At 37.9% G+C, this 16,067-nt stretch overlaps 1 protein-coding gene across 7 annotated transcripts in view; it reads right to left on the reverse strand.

The window, feature by feature from the left end:
- The window catches only part of FYB1 (FYN binding protein 1), a 153,893-nt gene that overhangs the window by 50,945 nt on the left and 86,881 nt on the right, over positions 1-16,067 (reverse strand). The window lies entirely within an intron of this gene.

Consider the following 16,067-nt stretch of genomic DNA (forward strand, 5'->3'; position numbering starts at 1 on the left):
GGGACTCCAGGATCATGACCTGAGCCGAAGGCAGTCGCTTAACCAACTGAGCCACCCAGGCGCCCTAATTCCCACTATTTAAAGGAATTTCTCTTACCTTGTTAAGAAAAACCTTAACTATTTTTTTTTTTTTAAAGATTTTATTTTATTTATTTGACAGAGAGAGACAGCGAGAGAGGGAACACAAGCAGGGGGAGTGGGAGAGGGAGAAGCAGGCTTCCCACTGAGCAGGGAGCCCGATACGGGGCTCGATCCCAGGACCCTGGGATCACGACCTGAGCCGAAGGCAGACGCTTAGCGACTGAGCCACCCAAGCACCCAACCTTAACTATTGTTAAATCTAGGTGTAGAGTATACAGGCGAAAAATTGCATAATAAAAAATTTAAAAAAAGAAAAAGAATTTCTCTTATGTTTTCTAAGCTTTTGTAAACCACAGTTTTAATATACCGAATTTTGTGAAGAAGTCTACATCAACTTTAATCCCACATTCATTTTGATTTTAAAAAGGTAGATGATGTTTCATTGGACTCATTATTTTATAGAGATATTTTTTTTAAACAATGTTTTTTTTTTTTTAAAGATTGTATTTATTTATTTGAGAGAGAATGAGAGAGAGAGAGAGAGCACATGAGAGGGGGAGGGTCAGAGGGAGAAGCAGACTCCCCGCCAAGCAGGGAGCCCGATGTGGGACTCGATCCAGGGACTCCAGGATCATGACCTGAGCCGAAGGCAGTCGCTTAACCAACTGACCACCCAGGTGCCCTGGACTCATTATTTTAGACCAAAGAGGTGTAGTTTTTGTGTCTGCTCTCATAGGTAACACATTTTTCTTGTTTTCAATGACTTCCTTGAATCTTTAATGAGAAGATTTTGTTTCAGGTATGATTTCTTTTTTTTTTTTTGAAGATTTTATTTATTTATTTGAGAGAGAGAGAGAGAGAAAGCATGAGAGGGGAGAGGGTCAGAAGGAGAAGCAGACTCCCCGCTGAGCCAGGAGCCTGATGTGGGACTCGATCCTGGGACTCCGGGATCATGACCTGAGCTGAAGGCAGTCGCTTAACCAACTGAGCCACCCAGGCACCCTCAGGTATGATTTCTAAACATTGAAATGTATTAAACAACCTCACAAATAAATCACAGATATAGTAGAGATTATAATATAAAGACAAACAGAACTAAATAAATATGAATCAGCCATAACCCCATCACCCAGCAATAGCTACTGAATTACATGTATTTTGAAACATTTTAGTGCAAACATATACTTTTACAGCAGGGGAGTAAAATGGAACCATTTGCTATCTTGTTACCAGTATTTTTATTTGTTTCAATATCATAAATATCATTCTGGGTTAATCTAATTATAATATTTAGTACCGTGACAATTTTTCCTTAGGCAGCTCTACCATGATGAAAGAAAAAACCCACTAAGGCTCTAATATTGGATATTTGTATTAATTCCTTTCCTTTTAGCTGTAATAAGAAATGTCTTAGTCTTTCCACATATTTAAAGTTTTTTCTTAGAATGAATTCCATTAAGTGGAAATGCTGGGTCAAACAACATTTTTTAAGACTTTTGATACAAAATATCAAATTGTCTTGCAGAGAAACATCAACTGACAACTCCATCAGCTAGTATATGAGAGTGATTTTCACATATTTTTGCCAACATCGGCATTATTATGCTTTGAATTTTTCACATTATTATGGAAAAAATTCTACCTTTTGTTTTAATTTCATTTTTATCAAAATATCAATATCAAATACCAAAAACTTCCAATGTTTTAGATGTTTCTTTTGCATTTACCTTTATACACACACACACACACACACACACATATACATATAGCTACTGCTTGTAAAAATTATTGATTTTCTGTTTGGTAGATGTAGATTTTTGTCCTCTTCCCCTTCCTTTTCCAATGTAGCAAAAGCATAACTTTTTTTTTTTTTTGAATTAAGTCCATGTTCATTGTTTTCATTATCATGACTTGGTAAATACTATTTTTTGTTGAATCAAGCAGTGTACTATGATTACATTTCCTTTCTCATTCAACTTACTGTTTTCCTGGAGTTAATAACTGTCTTATTTTGTCATTTGCAAAGATTTTTCTTTGGAACTCTTACTTCCCACAATTTCCAACAGTGCTGTAAAATGTCTTTAAGCATTTTCTACAAAACCAAACCTGTCAGATAATGAATCGGTTCCAGTATACCACCCTTGTCCACTTGCTCTAATGTGACCTGGTTGCTTTTAAGGTCTGCCACACATCTGACATTCTGAGATTTCTTTTTGCTGGCATCAGGGCTCTGATATATTGAGAGAACGCATTGTGATAAAGAGTCCAAGATCTGGAGCCAAAGTGCCTGAGTTTAAATCCTGGCTCCACCACTTACCTGCTGGGTGACTTGGATAAGTCACTTCTCGTTTCATCTGGAAAATGAAAATCATAATAGTGCCAGCTCATAGGATTGTGGTAAGGACTTTAGACTTAACACATGTAAAACATTTAGGACAGTACCTGGCATATAGTAAGTTGAACATTTTATTTTTTATTCAACAAATGTTTATTGAATGCTTACTATATGTGTCAAGTTCTGTTCTAGGCACTAGGATACAAAAGAGAAAAAACAGATACAAATTTCTGCTCTTATGGATTTGGGGAGATAGATAAAAACTAAAAACATATAATAAGATACATATAAGATTGTGAGAAGTGCTATAAATGGTGGAAAGACTATGTGATGGTAATACTGTTGGCATCTCTTCCCTACTCTGCATTCAGTGACCTCACTATGTAGATTGAACGTGGGCATAATGGGATTATTTAGATCCTGGAAATAGACAAGAACTACAAATTTCAGCTTTATTGTTTTTTTGATTGTTAGATTTAAGAGAGTGATGGAGAAAATGCTTATAATACAGATTAAATTTAAAAGTGTGTTGTTTCTGTAACTATTACATGGTGAATGGCATAAAACATTCAGGAAATATTTTCCAATATTTGAAAGCATTATACAACTCAGCAAAATAGTCACTCACAGCATTGGCAAATGAGTGAAGTTCTGACATATATCTTTGTTGTTTTACATTCATCTTGTTAACATAAATGAAAATAGCAATCAACATTCAGGTTCGAACTACACTCATTCCTTAATTGTAACCACAGGTTGGCTACAGGTAAAAGAAATTGGCAAAAATCAACAACTGGCTCTGAGGAATTTTCAATAAAGAGTATTGTTTGGCTTATTCCTATTTATATATTATGCTATGCATCTTTTATATCAATAAAATTTATTACATGTATGGATACATACATAACACACATATACACAGTTTGTCTTAGAGAACTAGTTCAAAATTTACCAGCACACCATTGCTTATACCTAAAAAATTCATAGGTTCTTTTGGCTATCTCATGAATAGAATGTCTCTGTATCTCTTGGCTTTGCTTTGACCCTTTCTGATTTTATACATGATGCATTGGATTTATGTATGTCGCCTGGTTTCCCTAAATATGAAGTTTGTTTTTCTTGTCCTCCTAATTTGGGGGCAATTTTTTTGAGAGGAAAAGGGGTGCACTCTTGAAAAAAACATTTCTTCTTAATTTTACATGTTTCTGAGCACCGCTGAGGTCAATTTTTTCATCTTCATCATGTTTTGTTTTAATTGTATTATCTATTCAAATCCTTTGCCTGTTTTTTTTTTTTTAATTTTTATTTATTTATTTGAGAGAGAGAATGAGATAGAGAGAGCATGAGAGGGGGTAGGGTCAGAGGGAGAAGCAGACCCCCTGCTGAACAGGGAGCCCGATGCGGGACTCGATCCCGGGACTCCAGGATCATGACCTGAGCCGAAGGCAGTCGCCCAACCAACTGAGCCACCCAGGCGCCCCTCCTTTGCCTGTTTTTAAAATAGTATTTGCCTTTTTGTAGTGACTAATAGATCATCTTTATTGAGGGTATTCATCTTTTTGCCACTTACAGGGACAAACTGAATGTAGTAATCGGGCTACTTTGGCTTCTGCTTCTGGCTGTTCATACCAAAAAAACCTCCAACAACAAAAACGAGAACCCCCGCCCCAAACCAACCAAAAAACAAAACAAAAACCATACCATGTCTCAACCAATAAAACCCAAAATCTTCAGAACCTTTGAAGGAAATACAGTACTTTACTGTAAGTTATCTTAAGGGGTCAGTGGCAAGGTTTTAAATGATATATACAAAAAGCTTCTTAATTCCTTCTAGATAGTTCTGCCTCTTTTCAAATTTTTCATTTTGGTAATTAGTAAAAATATTACCCCCTCTCAGGGAGACAAACCATAAAACACTCTTAATCAAAGAAAACAAACTGAGGGTTGCTGGAGGGGAGGTAGGTGGGGGGATGAGGTAACTGGGTGATGGACATTAAGGAGGGCACGTGATGTAATGAGCACTGGATGTTATATAAGACTGATGAATCACAGACCTGTACCTCTGAAACCAGTAATACATTATATGTTAATTAATTGAATTTAAATAAAAAAAATGAAACAACAACGACAAAAATATTACCCTCTCTCTTCATCTTCTTTTCTTACTATTCCAGTCCTCTCACTAGTACAGAGTTTTAAAATGTTCTCAGGCCCTGCACTGCTGACTCGTGAAGCACCTGCTGGGTGAAATGCTCACAGGAATTGCTCATTTTCTCTTTGGCAGCTATTTTTGGGGAGGGGTTGAGGTAGGGAGAATTAGTTCCCCCACAATTCTGATAAATAAAATTTCCCAACTGTTACATTTATGTTAGAAATATTTTTCCCATTTCATTTTTGTCATCAATAAGTTAAGCTTTTTTGATATTTAGGACTTACTACTTTTTCTCTAATTCAGTGAGTAAATTCTTTTATATATAGTTTCTATCACTAGAGTTATGTTTGGGAATGCCTTCCCTACCCTTAGAACACATCAGTATTATTATTATTTTTTTTTTATTTTTTTATTTTTAAATATTTTATTTATTTATTTGACAGAGATACAGAGAGAGCACAAGCAGGGGGAGTGGGAGAAGGAGAAGCAGACTCCCCTGCTGAGCAGAGACCCTGATGCGGGGCTCGATCCCAGGACCCTGGGATCCTTGGGCATGAGCCAAAGGCTGATGCTTAACTGACTGAGCCACCCAGGCACCCCCATTATTATTATTTTCAAAAGATTTTATTTTCAAGTAATCTTCACACCCAGCGTGGGGCTCGAGCCCACAACCCCAAGATCAAGAGTTGCACGCTCCACCCACTGAGCCAGCCAGGCGCCCTGAGAACACATAATTATTAACCTTACATTTTTTTCTACTTCTTTTGGACTCATTTTTTACATTTAACTCTTTGAAATGATTAAAGAATTTATTTTGGAGTTAGGTGTGAGATCGTGATCTAGTTTTACGGTTTTTGTTGCTGTTGCTGTTGTTCTTAGATCATTAAGCGTCCCTGCACCATTTATCTAATGAGCTATTGCTTACTGACTTGAAATGCCTGTTATCCCAGAATACACATTAAAAATCCTAGTGACTATGACAAATGAAAATAACACCCTATTTTAATTTATAAATAATACAGTCTGATAGATTCCTAAAGGATTTGAAAGCTGTACTCACAGGGAATAAGCCACTGTGAGTGGAAAACTGTTGTCTAAACAGAAGAAAAATGTTTATCATCCACCTGTGAATTATCTTTTCATGGAAAAGATTTGGACAAGCCAGGGGTGTTACCATATGAAAGTGATCTAAGGCCTGGAGGTGAGAAATTACAGACATGTTTTGGGGAACGATGAACTGGAAACACTAAAAACTGACTCACCACCAAACCCCTGTAGTACTCTTTCATCTTTACATGGGCATATGAGACTTTCTGACAGGGCATCTGTGCTGGGCCCCTGCTGTTCTGCTTGTCTGGTATCCATTCTCCTTTCCTTAGTTATAATAACTTGAGCTACCCAGAAAGGGGGGTGCTTGCTTTCCCACTGGACTTGGACCTCTGAGGAGCATTCCCACCGCCCCACCCCCCCACCCGGCATTGTCAGCATCTGTCTCACCACCGCCAGGGAAGGGTCTGCCTGAGGATGTGGCAGAGCTGGGGGAAAGCACAGCTAAGAGACAGAGGGGGACTGGTTGGATTTTTTAAAATAATTACCTTTGGAAACTTGTCAGAGGTCATTTGAAAGGCATAATGAGGTACTAAACTAATCTTTCAAGTGTTCTGTTCCTCCTCAAGCTTGGAGAACATAAACTAAGGTGTTCCTGTGTTACACTAGTATTTAGCAGTGAAACATTTTGCTTTGCAAAATCTGCGGTCACTTTCAAATACTATAAGGGATATATTTGCATGTATACAAAATCATTCTAAGGAAAAGCATCTCAGTTTTTGAGAAAAAAAAAAATCCAGGAGACTCACCTTAATGTAATATGATTGGCTTTAAAATCTCAATCTGGATTTTATAAAGTATGCTAAAATATAAATAATAATATTGGAATTCTCAAAACCAGAAATCTAGTTTGTTGTGAGGGAAAGAAGAGGGTGTATATTGAATTATAATAAAATAAGTAAAGAAGAAACAGAAACACTAAATCTATAGGAAATTTCTGGGATTAATGATAACAATGTTAAGTAATCTTTTTTTTTTTTTTTCTGCCAGGCATCATTCTAGGCATTTTATATATTTAATCTTATTTAATCTTTATAACAACCCTCTGGGGTTTATGTTCTTATCTAGTTTCCATTCGATAGTTAAGAAAACTACCCATGTTCAGAGAGTTTGTAAGCAATAGAAACTTAACTCTGGCTAAGTTTGAACCCTAGTCAGTTTCTTATGATGTCTACGCCCTTTCTGCTATGTTCTGCTGCTCCTCAAGGAATGGATGTGGACATTATTGGTAAGTTCCAATGCAAATGTTAACACACTTTCCAAAGATCTGAGTGTAAGTCTAGCTTTTCTGATTGATACCTTTCCTCTTAGTGTGATTTTGTATGACTATTTTCAGTTTTACATAGGGCAGAACTAGCTCTGGAGACGGTAAAGTAATTCTGAAGCATATACTCACATCTATGGATGTTTTAGATGCTAAATTTATAATTTATATCAGAACTTGATTTTGGAAACCAGGTAGCAGGGAAGTAGGCATTCAAGAGCTAGTGGAAAATGGGCCCTTAAAGGTGGGTGACTGACATAGGCTAGTAAGGAAAAAAAGTCTCAAGAAATGGAATTGAGGAATTTGAAATGCAGTCATAAAAGGGATCAGAAGATATGAACTAAATAAAGGAAAAAACAAGTTTGGAGTTTAGTGGGCATCAAGAATTAAGGATGTAAGTTGAGAGACAACACCCCAAACAGATCTACCATGAGTCTTATCCCCCAGAGCTCAGGAGGTGTTGTGTAAGTGATCTGTGGCTTTAAAATACTGGATCTGACAAGACCATTTGGAATTCCTAGAAGAATGGTAGGATTGTGTAAGGGGTATGGGCCTCTCAGTGCACGGAGCTGCTCTCTTGGAGGGTACAGGACAACTCGGTGGTGGTAACTAATCAGGTGAATTTGCAACTTACTACCCACTCCCATCCCAAGTCAGAATCCTAGAACTGTGTTCCTGGACATTTTGACAGTAGTTCAAGGCTTTAAGAAGGAGATACGGGGCATTTTGCTAAAAAGTCAAGTGGGAACTTGACTTACATCTTGCTGTAACCTTTGAACTTCTACCAGAGATGTAATAATTTTAATAATAAAATTCTTAATCATAATAAAAATGTGACTATTGGCAAAAATAAGTGAGAACTGACTATTTTTGCATAAGAGACAGTTCATACTGGTTACAGGAAAAATGGGGAAGGTTGGGAATGAAAGGGAGAGACACAAAAGCACGGAAACAGCTCTCAAGAATTTGGGAGGTTACCAACATCTGATTCAATTTTCATCTTTTCTTTCTTTTTTTTTTTTTTTTTAGGATTTATTTATTTTAGTGGGGAGGGGCAGAGAGGGGGGGAGAGAGAGTCTCAAGCAGAATCTTAGCTGAGTGTGGAGCCTGACACAGGGCTTAATCTCAGGACCCTAAGATCACGACCTGAGCCAAAACCAAGAGTCAGATGCTCAACAAACTGTGCCACCCAGGTGCCCCAACAAATTTTCATCGTCTTTAATTTTGGAACCTCAGAAGAGGGCCCGCACAAGTCAAGTGCCCCTGCTCAGGCACACCTGAGTGGGTGCCCGATGGTTGGGATGCCAGCATCATTTTACTAGGAAGAAACCACTAGGTAAGGGCTCTCCATGAGTCAGTGGTGTGCAGGGCTCTCTGGTTCTGTAAAGGGCAGCTCCAGATTCATTGAAACACAGGCTGCCCAAAGGGGTGATATTTTGTCAGGATCTAAAACTCTCCAAACATAAGAAACAGAATTGAGGGGAAAGAAAAAAAAAGGGATGAGGAGAAGATGAGGGGATTGATAACTTTGGTTTTCTTGGGATGTCTTGAATTGGGCCAAGCATTAGAAAACTTTGATTTTACCACCAGCTCTATCACCAAAGAGTTCTTTGTCTTCCGCAAATCAGTTAACTAACCTCCACCTGGTTTCATTTTTCCGTCTGTCCCGCCTGGTAGTAATATGATCTCAACTACTCAACAAAGGTTTAAGGATTAGATGACTGATACGCATGAAAGCATCTTGAAAAGTCCAAAGTGTTGTATAAACATAATAGATGATCCCCCAAGGATGAGAGGTGCCTCAAATAAAATCATTATTAAGTTATCTTGACTTAAGATATTTTGAAATCATTTATAAAGTTCGTCGTTTATTTTTTTTAAGATTTTATTTATTTGTCAGAGAGAGACAGAGAGAGAAAGCACAAGCAGGGGGAGTGGCAGGCAGAGCGAGAAGCAGGCTCCTCGCGGAGCAAGAAGCCCGATGAGGGACTCGATGGGATCATGATCTGAGCCAAAGGCAGACGCTTAGCCGAATGAGCCATCCAGGTGTCCCTGTTTATTTATTTGGGAATTATTACATGCCTGCCCCAGGATTTAGCCATTGAACTGGCAACTCGGAATAGAGACTTTTCTTTGGGCCTGGGTAGGCACACAGCTATTGCCCATCCAAAGGGAGAAGCTCTAGCAGCTGTTGGGCATTTCCAGAGTCCCTGACTGGTGAACTCTGCACAGGGTAATTTGTACAACAATCTAGGTGCACACTTAACGGGACCCCTAGCGGCTGCACACCCGTGCACATTCATTTACACCTAACTGAACACTAACTCTCTCAGGACCAAGTATCCCTGAGATCTGATCACGTTTACTATACTGGTTGTTTCAAAACTCCCCACATTTCTGGACCTCACCCATGCCTTCCTCTTTCCCCACAGATAACTTTACCTCCTGTTTTACTAAGAACAGGGAGAGCACTCCACTTGACCCTCCCTGCTTACCCTTCATTCTAACTTATTAAAACCTCCTTATATCTTGCTCGCCCTCCTTTTCTTTGCCCCTGATTCTCTGGAAAAATGTCGATCTTCCTTAGTACTAACTGGCATTCTTGGTTCTTATCAGTGTCGGCTTCCTTATGAACCCTGCTCTGTTAACTATTAACTCCTTTACTTGCACCGAGCAAAATTATTTCCTAAGCACTTACTATGTGCTGTGGATGGTGTGTTTCATCTTTCAGGAGCATGTTTCACCTTAAACATGGTCAATCTTCTCCACTCCAAAGAGACACAACAATATCCTTTCTTACCCTTGTCCCCCATTCTATTACTAGCTGCCTTTCCTCCTTCCCTTTACAGCCAAACTTCTTAGAACAAAAGTCTATATTGACCACGTCTGTATCTTTATTTTGCTTGAGTGGCTTCATGACACAGAGCAAGGAACGAATAGGTTTTGGGAGGTGTGGGTTTGAGTTCAGACTCCACTACACTTATGATAACCTTCACTTGCTTATTACTCTATTTGGGGCCTTGAGTAAGTTGCTTGATCTCTCCAAGTCTTTGTTTTCTCATCTGTGAAGTGGTCACATGCACCCCCCTTATAAAACCACCTGAGCACACCGTAACAGTCAGTACCCCTCTTAGCTATGGCTTGAGCTGGCTACATCATCGATATGCTGCAGTCTACCCACCTCGACTGCAAACAAACCAAAACACCTTTCCCCCAAACCGATCATGCCAAGTCCTGGTTCTGTTAGGATATCTTAGAACGGGTAAAGAATCAGGAAGTTTAACCTTAAATCCTTGGAACCATCCCATTAGGTACCCAAACAAACATTACTTTCACTTTCCTGATTCCTAAACACGCCAGAACCAATTGCAACATGGGAAGAGGAATGGCTTGGTAGCAGGAATAGGTGTGCTGGGGTCACTCAGACTTCGGTTCGACCACTGATCCCAACCAGCACTAGCTGTGGTACACCGGGGAACTTACTTCGCTTCTTTGGGTTTCTGTTCCTTGCCTGTTGCACTGCGACTCCGGATTCCTAACTTGCAGGATGGCTGTGAGAATGAGAAATAGTATGTGGGCCTGCCCAGCATAGAGCAGGTGTTACGAATTATGAATTATCCTAGAGCCTGCAACTGTTGTGTCTGTTCTATATGGGACAGGCTCTTAGTAAACCTCTGAGGGCACATTTGTTTCCATCTGTGTAGAGAGAATAGGATAATCATACTCTAGCAACTTAAAAAAAAAAAAGTCTTCTAAACTGCCATTTGTGCCTGAAACCATATGCTAATTGTCATATATCTGACCATTCTATGGAAAGCAAGCTTCTGAAAGGCCACCTGCCCTTTTAAATGTAGTGTGGTTCCACTGCCTTATCCACAATGTTAACACCCATGTGACCTAATGCTGCTCAGAGAGCTCTCCATTCATACACAGAGCATTTACCGGTGGTTTCTTACACTAATTTTATTTTCTTTAAAATTCGCAAAATTAAGTAATTCATCAATCTATTAATCTATTTTTTTCCTGGTTACACAGTAAACTTCTGAGGGTGGGTCTCCACTGTCAGTATCTGTGTGGACCCCACACTTCACCTCTATTGTACAGAGTAGGGCATTTAATGTTTCACTGATTTGGACTTTCTTTTCCTTTACTCTTTTCCCTTTAGGAAAAAAAAAGTTAATTTAAGACAGTTTATTGTAAAATAAATATATACATGGTAAATCATTTAAGAAAATACAAGAAGGAATATTGAAAAGAAAATCTCACATTCTAGATCCCATCCCTCAGTCCCCACTCCAAACACAACTGTTACCAGCCTTTCAAGAACTGTACATCTTTCAAGAAATATTCCATTTTTTTTTTACATAAATGGGGCTATGGTACATATATTATTCTGTATTTTGCTCTCTTGATTTAAAAAAGAGATTGGTCTATATTGGGACAAATAAGGCAATCAAATTTTCTTTTTTATAGTTGTGGAGCACTTCATGCATTAGATTTACCATAATTTACTTGACAGTCTCATTATTGATGGAAATTTAGGTTATTTTAAAAAACTTTATTGAGATATAATTCAATAGATATCCTAGTTTAAAGTGTACAATTCAAAGGTATTCATACTTTACAGTTGTGCAAGCATCATCATAACTAATTTTAGAACATATGAAACACCCCCAAAATAAACACTGTACCTATTAACAGTCACTCCCCCCTATTCCTGCCCTCCTCTCCCTGCCTTAGGCAGCCAATAATCTCTTCTGGTCTCTGTAGATTTGTCGATTCCGACCATTTTGCTTTAATAGAATCATACAATATGTGGTCTTTTGTGACTGGTTTCTTTCACTAAATTGTTTTTGCAGTTCAATCATGTTGTAGCAGATATCAATACTTTCTTTTTTATAGCTGAATTAAAACCCACTGCATGGATACCACACCTACTTATCTATTTACCAGGTGGTGGATCTTTGAGCTGTTTCCACTTTTTAGCTATTATAAATAATGCTGGTATGAACATTTGTGTATAAGTCTTTTGTAGACATATGTTTTCATTCCTCTTGGATATATGCCCAGAGTAGAAGTGTTTGACCATTTGAGGGACTCTAGGTTGTTTTTATTTTTGATAATTTTGGATTATTAGACAGTCACTATTAAAAAATCATTCTTGTACCTATGTCTTTGCCCACAAGTGTATATACATCGGTAATATCAATTTTTAGAAAGAGGAATTGGTGAGTCAAAAAGATGAAACGTTAAAACAATTTGGTAAATAATGTTATTTAGTAAGTATTACCAATTTATTTGTCTTCTAGCTCAAGAGGAGAATACCTGTTTTACCATAACCTCACTAACATTTTGCATTATCATACTTTTTTAGTCTTTAACAATACTGGTGGGTAAAAAAATGATATGACATTTTAACTTGCATTTCTATGTTTATAAGTGAGGCTAAAAATCTTTTCATATGCTTATATGACATTCTATTTGTGTGTGTGTATGTATGTGTGTGTCTCCTATGTATAGAATATTAGAGGTATGTCTAGCATTCTATTTGTTCAAATCATTGAAAAAAGTGAACATTATCTCTTTTATGATGGGTGTTTGCTCTGATACAGAATATCATTTACAATACAGGCACATAAGGAGATATTGCCATTTACGTCTTAAAATTTTTCAGGAGATCCCCAGCAGCCTTCAAAGGTAGGACTTGAAACTTCTGGGTCACAGTCTTAGAACACCTAGTTTTACAGAATTTTTCCTTGCCCTAATTCAAAGTCATTTGTTCTTATCTTCAAAGGACTTGTAAACCCGTAGTGGATGGGAAATTTTGAAAACCAATGTAGTTGAAAACAAAGCACTGTAACTGTATTAGTAAGAAAAACTATTTTGAAAGCAAGCTGCCAAGAAAATTTTGGCCAGCTTAGAATAGTCCATCAAAATGGAAAGAAAAGTAATACTGAAACATCAGGGTTTACAAAGATAATTAAAGCAGAAATTAGGATGAAGGTAAAGAGGTAGAGATTAAAACAATATGATGATCAACTAGAGAAAAATAAGTAAAGAAAGGCTTCACTATCTTAAACTTCTCTATGTCAGACCTAACTTTAACATTCAGAGTCTCTGAATATTTTTTTATTCTTTTTTTTTTAAAGTTTTTGTTTATTTATTTGACAGAGAGAGAGACAGCAAGAGAGGGAACACAAGCAGGGGGGAGTGGGAGAGGAAGAAGCAGGCTTCCTGCAGAGCAGGGAGCCCAATGCAGGGCTCGATCCCAGGACCCTGGGATCATGACCTGAACCGAAGGCAGATGCTTAACGACTGAGCCACCCAGGCGCCCCTATTCTTTTTATTCTTAAAAATTCATTCCCCTAATCACTTTGTTGACTACTCACTTGTTGTCTATATAATCATTCATATAATTATATGTAATTATATATTAAATGTCAAATGTATTAAACATACATTGTTCTTATAAATGACTTTATTTTCAACTCATAAAATCACATGAATTTCAAATTATTAGGCAGTAATTTGATAGAACATTGCTGACTTTTGAATCTTTCCTTTTTGTAAAGAATGTAAAATATAATTTTAAAAGAAAAAAGTCGGTATACAAGAAACATTTTTTTTGTCAGATGTTCAGAATTACCAAGTGCCTCTTGCTCTAAGATAGAGCATATTTGGGCAGAAGACAATAACTGTATTTCTTCTTTTCAAATATTAAAAGTTGTTTTAAAAGTATATTAATATATGGAAGCAAAGAAAGTACTAAAACTTAAGTTTTAGAAATATTCACATATGAACTGATTTATATGTTGAAGGAATAGTGAATGTTCTTCACTATGATTTTAAAATAAAATCAATATAACCCAGAAATATGACATTTATGGACAGGGAAGGAATAAACACTGATGCTGCAGAGACAATATCGCAGCTTCAGAATAAGAGCAAATAGAGGAGTAATTAAAGCAGGTGATTCAAACTCAACTGTCATTGGAAGCCAGGCAGGAAAATGCTTTTGTACACTGAGCTGGAAATGTGACTGTGGTCAACAAGAGACTTGTGTCCTATCTCAATGGGGTGGCTACTGAGGGGTTCTAGCCTGCTGTAAATATGTGAAGAACAAATCCAGATCTTTCTATGAAATTTTCCAATTTTTGAATGTTGGCAACTAGGTAAGCAAAACAAAGTAAATAAACAAAACAGGGGCGCCTGGGTGGCTCAGTTGGTTAAGCATCTGGCTCTTAGTTTCCACTTGGGTTGTGATCTTAAGGTCCTTGAATTGAGCCCCCTCAGGCTCCATGCTCTACATGGAGTCTCCTTGGGATTCTTTCCCTCTTCCTCTCACTCCCCCACAGCCCCTCCCTCCCAACAAATAAAATCTTTAAAAAAATAAATAAAACAAGCAAAAATCCAAAAAACTCTGCACACCAAACAAAGCATATTTATAGGTTATATTAATTTGTGACAGTAACCTTTTATAAGTTAAGAAATAGGAAGTGCCATAAAGAAAAGTTTTATTAAGGGAAATTGCCTGATCACAGGTTCATCCAGGAAGACAGTTTTTTCCCGCTAAAGCTATAGTTTGGAAAGGCGTAAATTAGACCATCAGACCAGGTAGAGAGTCATAGGAGTCCAGGAAAGAGGATCAGAACTGCCAAGAAAGAAGGTAAATCTTCCCTGTAGCGCCTGGACAGAACAGGTGTTCTGGCGAGACTTGGAAGGAGGAAGCACTGGAGAGACAAAAGTGACTGCAAGCCAGTGTAACTACAAGAAGCACACCTGTGTAGACAGATGGGTGTACAGAGAAGGTATTCAGTTCAATTAGTGTTTCCCTCTTCCACGACAATGACGATTATTGTCATTGCTATTTTTGGAAGATCACCTAGGTAAAAGAAAGGAGGGACTCTGAGCCCAGACATAGCACAAAAGCATCCGATGATCAGACAAGAGAGCGACATAAAAGACCCAGAAGAGAAAAAATATTTTTTTTTAAAGATTTTATTTATTTACTTGAGACAGAATGAGAGAGAGAGAGAGAGCTCATGAGAGGGGGGAGGGTCAGAGGGAGAAGCAGGCTCCCCGCCGAGCAGGGAGCCCAATGCGGGACTCGATCCAGGGACTCCAGGATCATGACCTGAGCTGAAGGCAGTCGCTTAACCGACTGAGCCACCCAGGCGGCCCGAGAAAAAATATTTTAAAAGCCATAGAGAAGCTCCTACTAGAGGTGTGATGTTATGCCATGTTCTCCCTCTTCTTTCTTAAAAAAATAAGCATTTTTTTAAAACAAATAATATATTAAATACTTCTGGGAAAAGTTTTATGATACAGGCAAAATAAAATTTCACATGACTTCTCACGTCCCATTCTGTTCCTCCTCCCAGGGGCAACCTTTGTTTATCTTTGCAGAACTTTTTTTATGCATTTACACACCTATGAATGTATGCATAGAAATATCTAAAATTAAGACCCCAAATATTCCTGTACTCTGAATATCACATTGTATTTACTGGGCCGGTGTCATTCTTTGTAATTGTGGCAGCGTGTTGTGTGAGCAGGACAGTCCATGGTTTGTTTAGTCTTTTCCCCCTTGACTACTAACAATGCAGCAATGAGCACCCACACACATGTTTCTTTGTGTATGTGTGGTGGTAGTCTTCTAAAATAGATGTTTAAAAGTAGAGTTGCTGAGATAGAAGGACTTGCGCATTTTCTATTCACATAGGTTCTGTCAGATTGTCCTTCAGTGGGGCTCTCTCACTGTGGACGAGCTGAAGTTCTGTGTCCTCATAACCTCCCTAACACTGGACATGTTAGCCATTTTTCAATTTTGCCAACACAATCACTTCATCTTTCTGATCCTCTGCTTAATCTGTAAAATGATAAAAATCCTACAAATTGTGGGATAGTGTTCATTTTGACCAAAACTCCAATGTAGTTTTTTGCAGGACTACAATAAAGGGGAGCACTTAACTCAGATTGCTGATAACGCCTTGTTGAGGGGCCTACAGTTGCTTTAGAAAACCAGAACCGTATTGAAAGAAACCCTGGTAAGTTAGAGAAGTCTAACTACAATGACATTAAACAGAAAGAAGTACAAATTAATTACTTAGTGACAAAAAAATTAGTAC

The sequence above is a fragment of the Leptonychotes weddellii genome, chromosome 7 (assembly GCF_054177405.1).
Source record: "Leptonychotes weddellii isolate Sample4059 chromosome 7, ASM5417740v2, whole genome shotgun sequence".
NCBI lineage: Eukaryota > Metazoa > Chordata > Mammalia > Carnivora > Phocidae > Leptonychotes > Leptonychotes weddellii.